Source organism: Mandrillus leucophaeus, unplaced genomic scaffold (assembly GCF_000951045.1).
Source record: "Mandrillus leucophaeus isolate KB7577 unplaced genomic scaffold, Mleu.le_1.0 Scaffold190, whole genome shotgun sequence".
NCBI lineage: Eukaryota > Metazoa > Chordata > Mammalia > Primates > Cercopithecidae > Mandrillus > Mandrillus leucophaeus.
The window spans coordinates 280,454-294,910 of NW_012101921.1; positions in this window are offsets into that span (position 1 = coordinate 280,454).

Below are 14,457 nucleotides of genomic sequence, written 5' to 3' on the forward strand. Positions count from 1 at the left end.
GTGAAAATGGCCATACTGCCCAAGGTAATTTATAGATTCAATGCCATCCTCATCAAGCTATCAATGAGTTTCTTCACAGAATTGGAAAAAACTATGTTAAAGTTCATATGGAACAAAAAAAGAGCCCACATTGCCAAGACAATCCTAAGCAAAAAGAACAAAGCTGGAGGCGTCATGCTACCTGACTTCAAACGATACTACAAGGCTACAGTAACCTAAACAGCATGGTACTAGTACCAAAACAGCTATAGAGACCAATAGAACAGAATAGAGGCCTCAGAAATAACACCACACATCTACAACCATCTGATCTTTGACAAACGTGACAAAAACAGAAATGGGGAAAGGATTCCCTATTTAATAAATGGTGCTGGGGAAACTAGCTAGCCATATATAGAAAGTTGAAACTGGATCCCTTCCTTACATCTTATACAAAAATTAATTCAAGATGGATTAAAGATTTTAATGTTAGACCTAAAACCATAAAAACCCTAGAAGAAAACCTAGGCAATACCATTCAAGACATAGGTATGGGCAAGGACTTCATGACTAAAACACCAAAGCAACGGCAACAAAAGCCAAAATAGGCAAATGGGATCTAATTAAACTAAAGAGCTTCTGCACAACAAAAGAAACTACCATCAGCATGAACCGGCAACCTACAGAATGGGAGAAAATTTTTGTAATCTACCCATCTGACAAAGGGCTAATATCCAGAATCTACAAAGAACTCAAACAAATTTACAAGAAAAAAACCCCATTAAAAAGTGGGCAAAGGATATGAACAAACACTTCTCAAAAGAAGATATTTATGCAGCCGTCAGACATGTGAAAAAACACTCATCATCACTGGTCATCAGAGAAATGCAAATCAAAACCACAATGAGATAGCATCTCACACCAGTTAGAATGGCGATCATTAAAAAGTCAGGAAACAACAGATGCTGGAGAGGATCTGAAGAAATAGGAATGCTTTTCCACTGTTTGTGGGATTGTAAATTAGTTCAACCATTGTGGAAGACAGTGCTGCCATTCCTCAAGGATCTGGAACAAGAAATACCATTTGACCCAGTTCCCATTACTGGGTATATATTCAAAGGATTATAAACTGTGCTACTATAAAGACACATGCACACGTATGTTTATTGCAGCACTATTCACAATAGTAAAGACTTGGAACCAACCCAAACGTCCATCAATGATAGACTGGATTAAGAAAATGTGGCACATATACACCATGGAATACTATGCATCCATAAAAACGGATGAGTTCATGTCCTTTGCAGGGACATGGATGAAGCTAGAAACCATGATTCTCAGCAAACTATCAGAAGGACAGAAAACCAAACACCTCATATTCTCACTCATAGTTGGGAAATTGAACAATGAGAACACTTGGACATAGTGCGGGGAATATCACACACTGGGGCCCGTCGAGGGGTGGGGGACTGGGGGACGGATAGCATTAGGAGAAATACTTAATGTAAATGCCAAGTTGATGGGTGCAGCAAACCAGCATGGCACATGTATACCTATGTAACAAACCTGCATGTTGTGCACATGTCCCCTAGAACTTAAAGTATAATAAATAAAGAAAGATTAAACATAGAGTTCTCATATGACCATCAATTCTACTCTTTGTCCTGTACTGAAGAGAAATGAAAACACTTGTCCATACAAAATCTTGTACATGAATGTTTATAAGCAGCATTATTCATAATAACCAACAAGTGGAAAGAACAGAGATATCCATCAGCTGATGAATGGATATACAAAATGCATAGCCATACAATGGCATATTATTTGGCAATAAAAATGAATGAAGTACTGATACATGCTGCAACATGAATGAACCTTAATATCATGCTCATGAAGTCACACAAAAAGGGCCACATATTGTATGATTCCATTTATATGAAATGTCCAGAACAGGCAAATGTATGGAGACAGAAAGTAGAGTCATGGTTGCCAAGGCTCTGTCGGATGGGGTAAAAATGTGCCAAAATTAAATGTGGTGATGCTTGCACAACTCTGTGAGTATACTAAAAACCATTGAATTGTACACTTTAAATAGGTGGATAGTAGGGTATGTGAATTATATCTCAATAAAGCTGTTACTAAAAAAAAAAGAGAGAGAAATTGGCATTCACAAAACAAATTTATCTCCATTAATATGAACTGATTTCTGAAATATTTTTTGATTTCTTCATACTCATGCAACCAAACTCAGAAACTTAAATTTTACAAATCGGTCTTCCCAAGTTTATTCTCAAGGTTATTTTTAACTTCTTTTTTTAAAAACCACTGTACTTTATAAATTTGTTTTGTAATTTAATATTCTAAAATACTGTCCCTCATTAAAATTTATTATTCAAAAGCAAAATAAAAATAATGTAATTTTGGAACACACCCTGCTATTTTTAAAGCTTGCCTTCACTTTAATAAAATTTGTTTCATCGCTGTCTCCCTGTCTGTTTAAATGGGGAATAGAGTTCTTAGCATAATGTCTGGCAAAAAGTAGATGCTGAAATATTAGTTGAATGGGTTCTATGTATAATCTAAGTTCTGTCTTCTGAGACAATAGGGGCAGGAACTTATGTAATAGCAACATGTTGGTAGTCCTTTATAGAGTTTCATAATCTAGTTTAATTCTCAGATAATCATATAAAGTGCTGCCATTATTGTGTTTATTTACAAAATTAGAAAACTGAATTTCTTGTTTGCCTAAGAGCAAAGAACTAAAACATGAGTCTATGTCACATGGCTCTCAACAATAAAATATTTCAAGAATTGTGTTGGCACTTCACAGTATTTATCTTATTAAAGCCACATGACAACCTTATTATTAACGTATAGAAGAGTAATTTGAGTTGTATTAGTGAAGGTTCTCCAGAAAAACAGAACCAATAGGATAGATATATGCATGTGGATTTAGATACAGGAGAGGAAATTTATTAGGGGCATTGGCTCACATGATTTATGTAGGCTAAGAAGTCCCAGGATATGCTGTTTGCAAGCTGGAGAATTTGGGAAGCTGATAACATAACTCAAAGTCTGAGAAAGTCTTAATCAGGACTGGGAACCTGAGGGACACTGGTGCCAGTCTCAAAGACTGGAGAACCTGGAGTTCTGATGCCCAAGGGTATATGGAGATGGGTTTGTCCACCCCAGAAGAGTGAGAGAGGGCACATTTGCCTTTCCTCTACCTTTTTGTTCTATCCAGGCCCTCAGCTTATTGGATCATGCCCACCCACATTTGGGTAAGAATGATTCTTCCTTGGTTTACTGATTCAAATGCCAATCTCTTCTGGAAATGCTGTCACAGATATTGCCAGAAATAATGTTTTACCAGCTGTCTTGGAATCTCTTAATCCAGTCAAGTTGACACCTAAAATTAAGCATCACAGAGGTTTATATAGGTTAAGTGATATCTCCTGAGTGATACAGGTCCAAGTATAAGGGCTGGGTTTCTAATATAGTTCTGTTCAGAACCCACAGCACTTTTAATCGTTCTAATGTCTTCATAATAGAGATGATGGCAGTGGTGTGTAGCTTGGGGGGAGTGTCTTCAAATCTAGCTACTCTGATGCTCAAGAAGTTAGAAGGAGATTTTCTTTTAGAAACCTATGAGTAATGCGGTACCTTTTTTGGAAATATATATTCATTGTGCTATTCCGTATGCATTGCTTATTACTTTATTTTAAGCAGTCCCCAAATGACTTTTATTTGGTCATGAAATAAAGACCACATTCCTCATCCTGGTAATTAAGCATAGGTTCAATGTGCTTCCATAACTCTTAGTGCTCTTTGTTCTCAACTGTATGCTTTGGCCTTTCTTTCCTCAAATACTCAGAGCATTTTCCCACTCATTTGTTAGGTGGTTTATGACATCATTGTGTCTGGAATGCCTTAATTTATCAATTGGAGATTCTTCTGTTCTCGAAGATCAGACAAATACTATGCTAATAAATATCTCATAGAATTTGACATTGTTTCATAATTACAAGATATTAGGTAGAAGTATAGTTTCTTTGAATGGCAGGTCACGACACAAAAGACATTGGATAAATGAAAGTCAGAACTTCTTGTTACTTCCAATTGCAAATGAGAGAAGGCCGAGTCACACAGGGAGTTGCTCCCAGGGACAAGGTAACAGACAGCTAGAGGCAGCTTAAGTATGGCAAGCCAGGTGGGGTTAGCCAGGTTTTGCTGGCTTCCTGTGGATAGGTGAAATTGAATGATCTTGTGGGACCCAGTGGCACAGAGGCTATCCCTTAATTGTCTGTACCTAGCCCTAGGGCATAGCAGCCCCAGAGTGAGAGAGCCTGAGAAGGGATTTAGTTGAAGTGTAGACTTAATAAAGAAGGGAAACTGACCTGCCTCTGGCCAGAGACTCAAGACTGGGTCAAACAGCATTAAAAACAAAAAAGCAAACACAAACTCTATTAAGGCATATTGCAAGTCTATTCTGTGTCTAGCAGCGGGTTTGGGAAATGCTGTTTGAGTTTCATTTCACATGGTATCCATTTTATATTATAAAATTCATATGATACCTGAATTTTACAGACCATTACCGGGTGGTGTATCTTCCTGTCTTCCTACACCTGGAACATCTAAAATACTAGAAGAGATTTTCTTCAGTCTCTGCTGGTACTGGCTCTCTCGCACTAGATCAGTTACCACCTTCCAAAAAGCTATCTAGACTACTCAGGATAAGAGGCCCATGAATGAGAGGACAATTGCAGGGATTCTCCAGTTCCCTCGGCATTACAGAATTATCATTCCTTTTCTGTGGGTCACTATCGTAAGTTTCTCTTTCGCGATTTTCTCTCTCAACCAGGGTCATTTCTCCTTCTCACTAAAACCTTCTGGGGCCTGTGTGTGCCTCTGCCTGTCAAATACTTTTTTTAGTACACTCTCAAATTGGGATCTTATGCAAAAGGAAAGAAGGAATAGGAATATGGAGAAGTCTAGCAAGGAAGGAAGATTCCAGTGTTATCCATGCATTTATTCAGGTTTCTGGGCAATTTAGCAGGTTCTCTCTGGCAAGATTTTACACTGATTGAAGTTCCGTTATGCAAAGTTACTAGTACATTACCAAAATGACAGTTCTAAGAGTAAATAATTAAATTTGATTCTGAATCTTCCAAAGACTTACATTTTATTTTTTACATAAAGTAGATTTTATTTTTAAATTCAATTTTACTTACCATATGAGGATATGTTAATAGATGCCAAACAGTTTTTGGTTTGGTATATAATGATGGAATACTATATGATTAAAAAAAAAATTCCAGCAGACTTGGTAATTTAAAAAAAGTTATTAAAAAAAGCCAAACCTTGCTCAATTTTGCATTCTATGAAACAATATTTTTGTTCTCTTTTTCCCTCTATATCACTTCTATGTTCTCCAAGGACTACTAGATAATTCTTAATGGATTTCAACTCAGATATTCCCTGCCAACTAAATGATTTGTTCTTCTTGGTACTAAATTCAGAATCCATTGAAATAGTATGAATATTTCTCTGGCATTGACTCAATCTTATTATTTAAAAATCTGAGAAGCCAAATTTCTGACTAACTACAAAGCAGGTAAATTGAAGGGGAGAGCATCTGGTGAATGAAGAGAGATATTGTAGAAACTCAATTTATTCCAACCAGACAGATTCACTCTCATTCCTTCCACACTGACTGCTGCCCACAGTACAAGAAAGGAGCTAAACTGACATGCCAACTCTCAATCCACATCTTTCACCAGTGAAAAGTTTTGTTCTTCACCTGTGCCAGCTGGATTTGTTTTCAAACAGTTTTAGATTAGTAATATCTGTTATTATAAATACAAACTAATAAAATAAAGCGTAAACAAATGAAATATTAGTGCACTAGAACACCCAAGTTATTTTCTAGAAAATTATCTAGAATATGGGAAAAACTCAATAAATGTGAGTTAGTTAAAATAAAATAAATGTGATAAACATTGCTACCATATTGGGTAGATTAAAGGCACCTGAAAAAGATAATAGGAAATGGTAAAAATTTGTAAGGATTCTGTATTCAGATTGCTTAACAAATGCCTTTAACTTTTCACTCCACTTTGAAGAAACCAAAACTAGATATCATACATTATGCATGACAAGTGTGATTTATGACAGAAAATAATGTAGGACTCTATTTAGATGACTTAAATAGAAAATGACTTCAACTAAATTGGCAGGTGATTGTATATTTACATCATTCACATAAAAATGCATTGCGACATTATATATTTTTCATTTTATGTGTATATATATACACACATATGTATATGTGTTATATACTTTTATTTTTTTATGATACCCAATTTCAGTTGATGATTTTTTTTTTCTACTTGCAGAGCAATTACTGATTACTGGCTCTGATTGTGTCAGGTAACAATTAATAAAAGGCAACTTTTTTGGGGCACACACTCTGTGACATACAAGATCCTCACTGACATGTATCAACTCATACAATTCTCACAGCAATCCTGTATTGCCACCTTTTACACATGAGGAAACTGAGGCATAGAGAAGTTAAGTAATCGGCTCAATGTCTTATGGCTATCAAATGGTGATGCTTTGATTCAAACATAGGCAGTATGATCCCACAGTTCATGAACTAAACCTGCACCTATAGTTTATGTTTCCCTATATAAACATATTGATAAATCACTGTCCTTTTAATCCTCTTATGCCGGAGGTTGCAAATTTTATTTGTGAAAAATCAGACCTTGGTAATGACCTTAAGCAGCAGGATATAAATAACTGCCACAAGCTTAGCGTTCCAATAATGGAACACTAGGCATCAACGAGTCAAGTTGAACTGAATGAATGAATCAGCATGCAAAATTGTATCTGTAGTTACTAAATTATCCCAGTGCTGCCCACTGAAAATCAGCCCTAAGGTCATATTCTCCTACAAAATAATTTGCATTAACATTTTAAGCCTATTCCATTTGCTCAGGATAATTTTTATCTTTTAAAAAATGTCCTAGCCTATTTTGACTAACACCTTACTCTTAATTTCTAATTCCTTAGCCTTGGACACTTCTCTAAAGCCTCTTCTCAAGTGTTAAAAGGTCTCTGGCATATCTAAACTCTTTTCTTTATCCATAAAACTCAACTGCATTTACAGCAAATTTCAACTGAGCTCATCAGCACTATAAGCAACCCACTGTCCAAGAGAGGAAATGGGATAGCAGCACCTTGGGCCAAAATACACCATCAAAGTTAGCCCAGCTCAGGAAAGCTTGGTCTGTCCCTGATCTCCATTACTGCATCCTCAGTACATGGATTCAGGATGCCACTGGGGCCACCAGTCTGCTGACACGCCTGCCATAAATTGATTAGACAAAAAGGAAACAAAAGATAATTTTTATCTTCTTTTAAAAATCTAAATGTATTCTTTCAAAACTCCTGGGAGTAGACCCTGTATGTGCCACCCTATGTGTAACTCCATTAAATTCAAAATATCTACTGACTAATAGTTCTCCTGTGCTTGTTCCAGTCAGCTCTAAGAATGCGTTTTCTAAAAACTTGCAAATATATTTTCATTATGAACAGAGGGAAAAGTGCAGGCACTTCTCATAATTCAAGAGATTCCATTAATGAGTAATAAACTTAAAAATGCAAGATCATGTCCTTTGCAGGGACATGGATGAAGCTGAAGGCCCTTACCCTTAGCAAACTGGCACAGGAACAGAAAACCAAATACCACATATGCTCAGTTATTAAACGGGAGGTAAATGATGAGAACACTTGGACACATAGAGGGTAACAACACACACTGGGGCCTTTTGGAGGGTGGAGGATGGAGGATGGAGAGGATCAGGAAAAATAGTTAATGGGCATTAGGCTTAGTACCTGGGTGATGAAATAATCTGTATAATCAACCTCTAAGACACAAGTTTACCTATGTAACAAACCTGCACTTGTACCCCTGAACTTAACGTAAAAGTTAAAAATACATTACTTTTTTTTTTTTTTTTTTTTTTGAGATAGAGTCTTGCTCTGTCGCCCAGGCTGGAGTTCAGTGGCGCCATCTCAGCTCACTGCAAGCTCCGCCTCCCGGGTTCATGCCATTCTCCTGCCTCAGCCTCCCAAGTAGCTGGGACCACAGGCGCCCGCCACCGCGCCCAGCTAATTTTTTGTATTTTTAGTAGAGACGGGGCTTCACCGTGTTAGCCAGGATGGTCTTGATCTCCTGACCTTGTGATCCGCCCGCCTCGGCCTCCCAAAGTGCTGGGATTACAGGCGTGAGCCACCGCGCCCGGCCAAAATACATTACTTTTAATGATCTGAAGTGTAGCCTTAAGTGGATATAAGAAAGCTACTTTTCTTCATTACCTATAGGTGTTCTGTTAATTTGATACACTTAACTGAATAAACCAAGAGGAAAAGAGTCACAGCATTAGTGATTTACGTAGTCATGATAAACCTCTCAATTTTTGCCTGCTGAAACATGAATGTAATATGTTAAGGAGTGTGTTTCTGTAAGAAAATTATATGAATAATAGCAAGATCTATTGATTATATTCTTTTCTTTTTCTGTTTTTGTTTTTGTTTTTTGTTTTTTGAGACGAAGTCACTCTTGTCACCTAAGCTGGAGTTCTGTGGCACGATCTCGGCTCACTGCAACCTCTGCCTCCCGGTTGAAGTGATTCTCCTGCCTCAGCCTCCTGAGTAGCTGGGATTAAAGGCACCTGCCACCACGCCTGGCTAATTTTTGTACTTTTAGTAGAGATGGGGTTTCGCCATGTTGGCCAGGCTGGTCTCGAACTCCTGACCTCAGGTCATCCGCCCTCTTCAGTCTCCTGAAGTACTGGGATTACAGGCATGAGCCAGTGCACCTGGCCAATTATATTCTTATATCCACTCAGCTTTTCCCATTCTATTTACTTTGTTAAACTTATTTGAGAAAAAATGAAAATAAGTAAAAGTGGCAAGATTTTGTTTTCCAATATAATATTTACGACTTAATATTAGCCTTAAAACTGCACAATCAATGAAATAACTAATGGTAGTAATTTTAGACAGTGAATATTTTAATTGAATAAAGATGAGTTAATACCTTTAAGTTCTTAGCTATTCACTTGTATACATATTTTCCTGTGAACATGTTCATGCACATAACACTCAAGTACATATATACCACGTATAATCATTCTTTTTCCAGTTGTCAAAGAAATTACATTTAATGTATTGTAGCAATTGTAAATTTTTCAAATTGACTTTAAATTTACTTGTTTTACAACTAACTCAGGGTGTTCTGTTTCCTCCAGTGGATACACTATAAAATATGGACAGAATGCATGGAACAGCTATTTGGACTCTATAAAGTAAATTACGGAAAGCAGATTGGAGGAGAAAACCTGACTTTAAAATTCCATGGAAAAAGCAGTGAGTTTACCATTTCTTTTCCTCCATTACATCTCAGCCTGCATTCAGTATGCCAAAAATGTGCAGCAAGGCACAGAGAAGGGTACAGAAGGATCCTGTTAGAAAGTGAGCATTTAACACCCAGAGGGATTGTGGATAGCAATTTTCTGTTTATTTGTTTCATTTCTTTTTTTCATTTTAACTTTGAAGGTCAGGGATACAAGTATAGGTTTGTTACATGGGTAAACTTGTGTCATGGGCATTGGTTGTACAGATTATTTTATCACCCAGGTATTAAGCCTAGTACCTATTAGTTATTTTTCTTGATCCTCTCCCTCCTCCCACCCTCCACTCTACAAAAGTCCCCAGCATGTGGTTCCCCTCTATGTGTCCATATGTTCTCATCGTTTAGTTCCCACTTATAAGTGAGAACATGTGGTATTTGATTTTGTGTTCCTGTTCTAGTTTACTAAGGATAACGACCTTCAGCTCCATCCATGTTGCTGCAAAGGACATGAGTTCGTTCTTCTTTATGACTGCATAGCATTCCATGGTGCATATTTTCCGTGATCCATATTTTCTTTATCCAGTCTATCATTGATGGGTATTTAAGTTGATTCAATGTATTTACTATTGTGAATAGTGGTGCAATGAACATACACATGCATATGTCTTTATAAGGGAATGATTTATATTCCCCTGGGTATATACAGAGAAACGGGATTGCTGGGTTGAATGGTATTTCTGTCTTTAGGTCTTTCAAGAATTACCACACTGTCTTTCACAATAACTGAACTAATTTACACTCCCACCAACAGTGTATAAGTGTTTCCTTTTCTCTACAACCTCACCAGCATCTGTTATTTCTTGACTTTTAAGTAATAGCCATTCTGGCTGGCGTTAGATAGTATCTCATTGTGGTTTAGAATTGCATTCCTCCATTTTTTTTCCTTCTTTTTTTCTCTGTTCTTTCATGCACTAGCCCCCAGGCAATCCCATGTTGGTAATGACAGACAGTGGCAAAGCAATCCTGCCAGAGCCGAAACTGGTATGAAAGGGAATCTTGCCTTTCATAGATCTCTGATTCTAACAGAGTTGGGCACATCCCATTTTTTTTCTTTCTTTGTAATCCTACCCCTTAAATCCAGTCACTGCCTCTGTTATAGAAGTTTATAGCAGAATGGGATAACTAAAACCCCAAATTCTCCACCAGAGGACCAAAAAGAACTCCAGGGAACTCAAAAGTACTAAGAAAATCATGGAGAGGGAGGAATGCAAGGAAAAGAGCCCATAAAGATTTTTTGAACTCCTGAACATTTCCAACCTGCTCATGCATGAACCGGATCCTATTCAGTATAGCAAAACCATTGAGGACTAAATTGACAGACCATCAGCTAGTCTTCACTGGGTGTAAAGAAGACCCAGATTTTCATAACATGATACTCAAAATGTCCAGATACAATCACAAATTACTTGGCATACAAAATAATCAGGGAACTCTCAACTCATATGGGAAAAGACAAAGAGACAATCAATAGACTTCAGCACCAAGGTGGCACAGATGTTGAAATATTCTGACAAAGACTATAAAGTAGGTATTAGAAAAATGCATCAGGAAGCAAATGTGAACACTGTTGAAGCCAACAGATATATTAAAAATCTCATCAAATAAATATATGAAAGAAAGACCAAATGAAAATTTTAGAACCAATAAACACAATGACCAAAATAAAACAAATTCACTCGATAAGCACAACAGAAGTGAGAAGATAGAAAAAGAGTCAACGAACTTGAAGATACGTCAATAGCTGTAAATAATCCAACCTGACAAACAGTGAGAACAAAACGAAAAATAACTCCGACGTTCCTTTGATAAGTTTAGAAAATGTAATGTAAATTCCTTCTTATTTCAGATTAACTGAAAGATCTCAGAGGCTTGTATCATGCCTATAACATAAGGAAAGGGACTCTAACCTTGTTATTTTCTTAGTGGTAAATGATGGCCAAGGCACCTCGCCTTATCCCAGTCTGCCCTAGTGACCTCTTCTGACATTTTCCCTTTCCCTGGCCTATTAGCCAGAGATGATCTCATCTACACAGCATGTTGCTGGTGGTGTATAAAATTCTCCAAGACCCTTCATTTATGTTCATGTCTCTAGCTCTCAAACTCCCAGCTTTGATAGCTGTTTTTAGATTATTAGGGATTTGAATAGTGTGAGTACTCTTTGTTTGTTGCTTTCTGTTCCCCAGTTTTCAGCACTGCAAAACCTGTTGCTGTCTCAGAGGATAGAATCCATCTTATGGTAGTGATTTCACAATCCCACTAGCTATATTCATGATTTTCTAGCCAGAAGCAACAGCGTTCAATCCCAAGATACAATCAGTTTCCTGAGGCCAAGACTTAGAAGGGTCTCTTCAATCAAAGTCTCGCTTAGGATTTGACATCTTAGAATTTTGTGTGGCTCTTTGTCTGGGCAAGGAGATTTGAAGAAATTCTTTGCTGATCTTGTGGCTTTAGAAAGTAGTCATTTAACCATTTCATATCATAGTGTTTTATTACTAATCTGAAGGTATCATACTTCAGCACGAATTTGTACAGAATGACAAAATAGAAGTCATTTAGTATTTTCTGACGTAGATGATGGGTTGATGGGTGCAGCAAACTACCAGGGCATGTGTATACCTATGTAACAAACCTGCACTTTCTGCACATGTATCCCAGAACTTAAAGTATAATAATAAAAAAAAGTCATTTAGTATTTTAAGGAGATAATCTTGCTGACAATAGTTATCTTGTTCCTCTCTTTGTAATTTTTAGTTGAAGCTCCTTTTAAAATATCAGGTAAGCATTTCCCATTGATCCTGTAGGTACCTCAGCCTTGCATTTTTGGTGTATATTTTCTCAGATTTTCTCTTATGTTTTAATGAAGAGGTTTCCAGGGACTTTTGTAATGAATCTTTATATAATGACAATCTAAATGTTAACTGAGGAATATGTTATAAATTCTTCTTTTAAAATTTTTTGAGTATTTAAACATTTTTGTGGGTACATAGTAGGTGTGTATATTTATGGAGTACATGAGCTATTTTGACATAGGCATGCAATGTGAAATAAGCACATCATAAATTCTGATTACCCAAAAATAACATCACATTAAGCAGCTTATTTTTCCATGTTTTCTGATTATTCTTTATTCTCTGCAGGTTTTGTCAACTAAGAATAGTCCAGCTGAAAACTAAAACTTTGCACAACTAAAAAAATGGCTAGATTACTGAAGTGGTACTTGAAGAACTTTTAATATTTTCCTGCTGCAAAACACATACAAAATCCATGTGCTTTTTTGGCTACGCTTCCCTGCTTCTGCAATTAATGCAACAAAGTCTAGCCATAGTTGCTTGGTGGCAAGTGCTGCAATTGCAGGGATCTGCAGATTTTCACCATGTTTTGCAGTGCACTCAGGAAGTCTAGTTATGTCAAGATGAGAAATGGTACAAGCATTTGTAAGGCCACAGTCTTATGCAAGAATTAGGCTTGAATTTTAATTTTGTACTTATTTTGCTAGGAAAAAAATGTAATTTGGGTTTTTTATTTCTTAAAAACACTGGCAGCATCAACAACATCCCATCTTGCTTATAGTTCCTGCTATTCTTGAATACAGTGGCACCCCATTAATTTTAGTTCTTTAGTGCAGTGTTTCTCAAATTGTAGTCTTCAGACCACAGGCGTCAGAATCATCTGGACTTCACCACTCATAGACTGAATCAGAATTTTTGTAGGTTATAAAACACATTTTTCACACTCCCCAGGTGATTCTTAAGCCAATAGCTACAGAATCCCTAACCCTGAGTAAGAAAAAGATTATGTTTCAGGGCCACAGAAACAATGACCAATCTCATCAAAGCTATGCAAGTAATGTCTGAAAAACAAGACATTATAAACAAGAATATCCATCAGAGACTAAGAAAAGGGAATAAATGGCCTAAAAATTGGTAAATATTTTGCCTCCAGTATGAAAAATAATATGGTAGAGTCAAAAGTGACCTGAGATATCATACAGTCCAAACCTGATATTATATGACTGAGGGAACTGATAGCAGCAGCTGTCGTTTATTGAACACTTACTATGTGCAAGGCATTGTGGTAAGCACTTTAGAGGAAATATTTGATTTAATCTCTGTTGCTCAAAGAATTGAAGAGGATTTAAAGTAATTGAGTATGTTATCAGCAAAGATGGGATCAGACTCTAGATCTCAAAAAGTAGTTGCATTCTTATTTCACCTCACAGCTTCTTCCCAGAGATAGATGGATCCTAACCCATTATATGTGCCCCTTAAAATGGATTGCAAGTACATACATTATAAGTCAGTTTTACAAAATACTTGCCATCTATTTACTTGTTCATTTTCTAGTCAAAGAAGAAAGATATAGGATTCTGTAAAATGTCATACTTTGACCTTATTCACAGTCCAACTGCAAAGTATATTGCATTAAAATAAAATGACCAGAAAACTCCAGCTGTAAAGTTTCACGTGAAGAGCAACAAGGATATTGGAATCCGTTTCTTTCTCAATGATTTATACTTAATTTTGTAATGAAGTATTTACATCATGATCTCAAGCAGTAATTTAATTGTACATTCAGTATCGTGTGGGATTCCGGAGCAGGCAATGTGCTTGCTCATTATCTCTAGTGATCTGTTTGTGTGTGGGGTGTGTACCTAGGCTTCATCCAGTCATTTGTCCAGCATCCTTGTATTTTCTATTTTCTACAAACCTTGTCACTTAGTTAAGTTGGCATGAATGTGTAAGATCAAAAAGCTACGTCATTCCTTTATATTCTCTTGTGGCAGACTCCAGACATGGAGATAAAGTAATTCTGTCTAGCTCCTCCTCGCTTTCAGAAAATATGCCATATAAAAGGATTTTTGGGGAAGGAGAATGTATAATATTTTTTAAAGATAACTTTTTTTGAAAAAAAGAAAAGAATATGGGGATAAATCTCATTCAAAAATAAACCCCTTATACAAATACACATAGATGACTTATTTTCATTTGATAAAT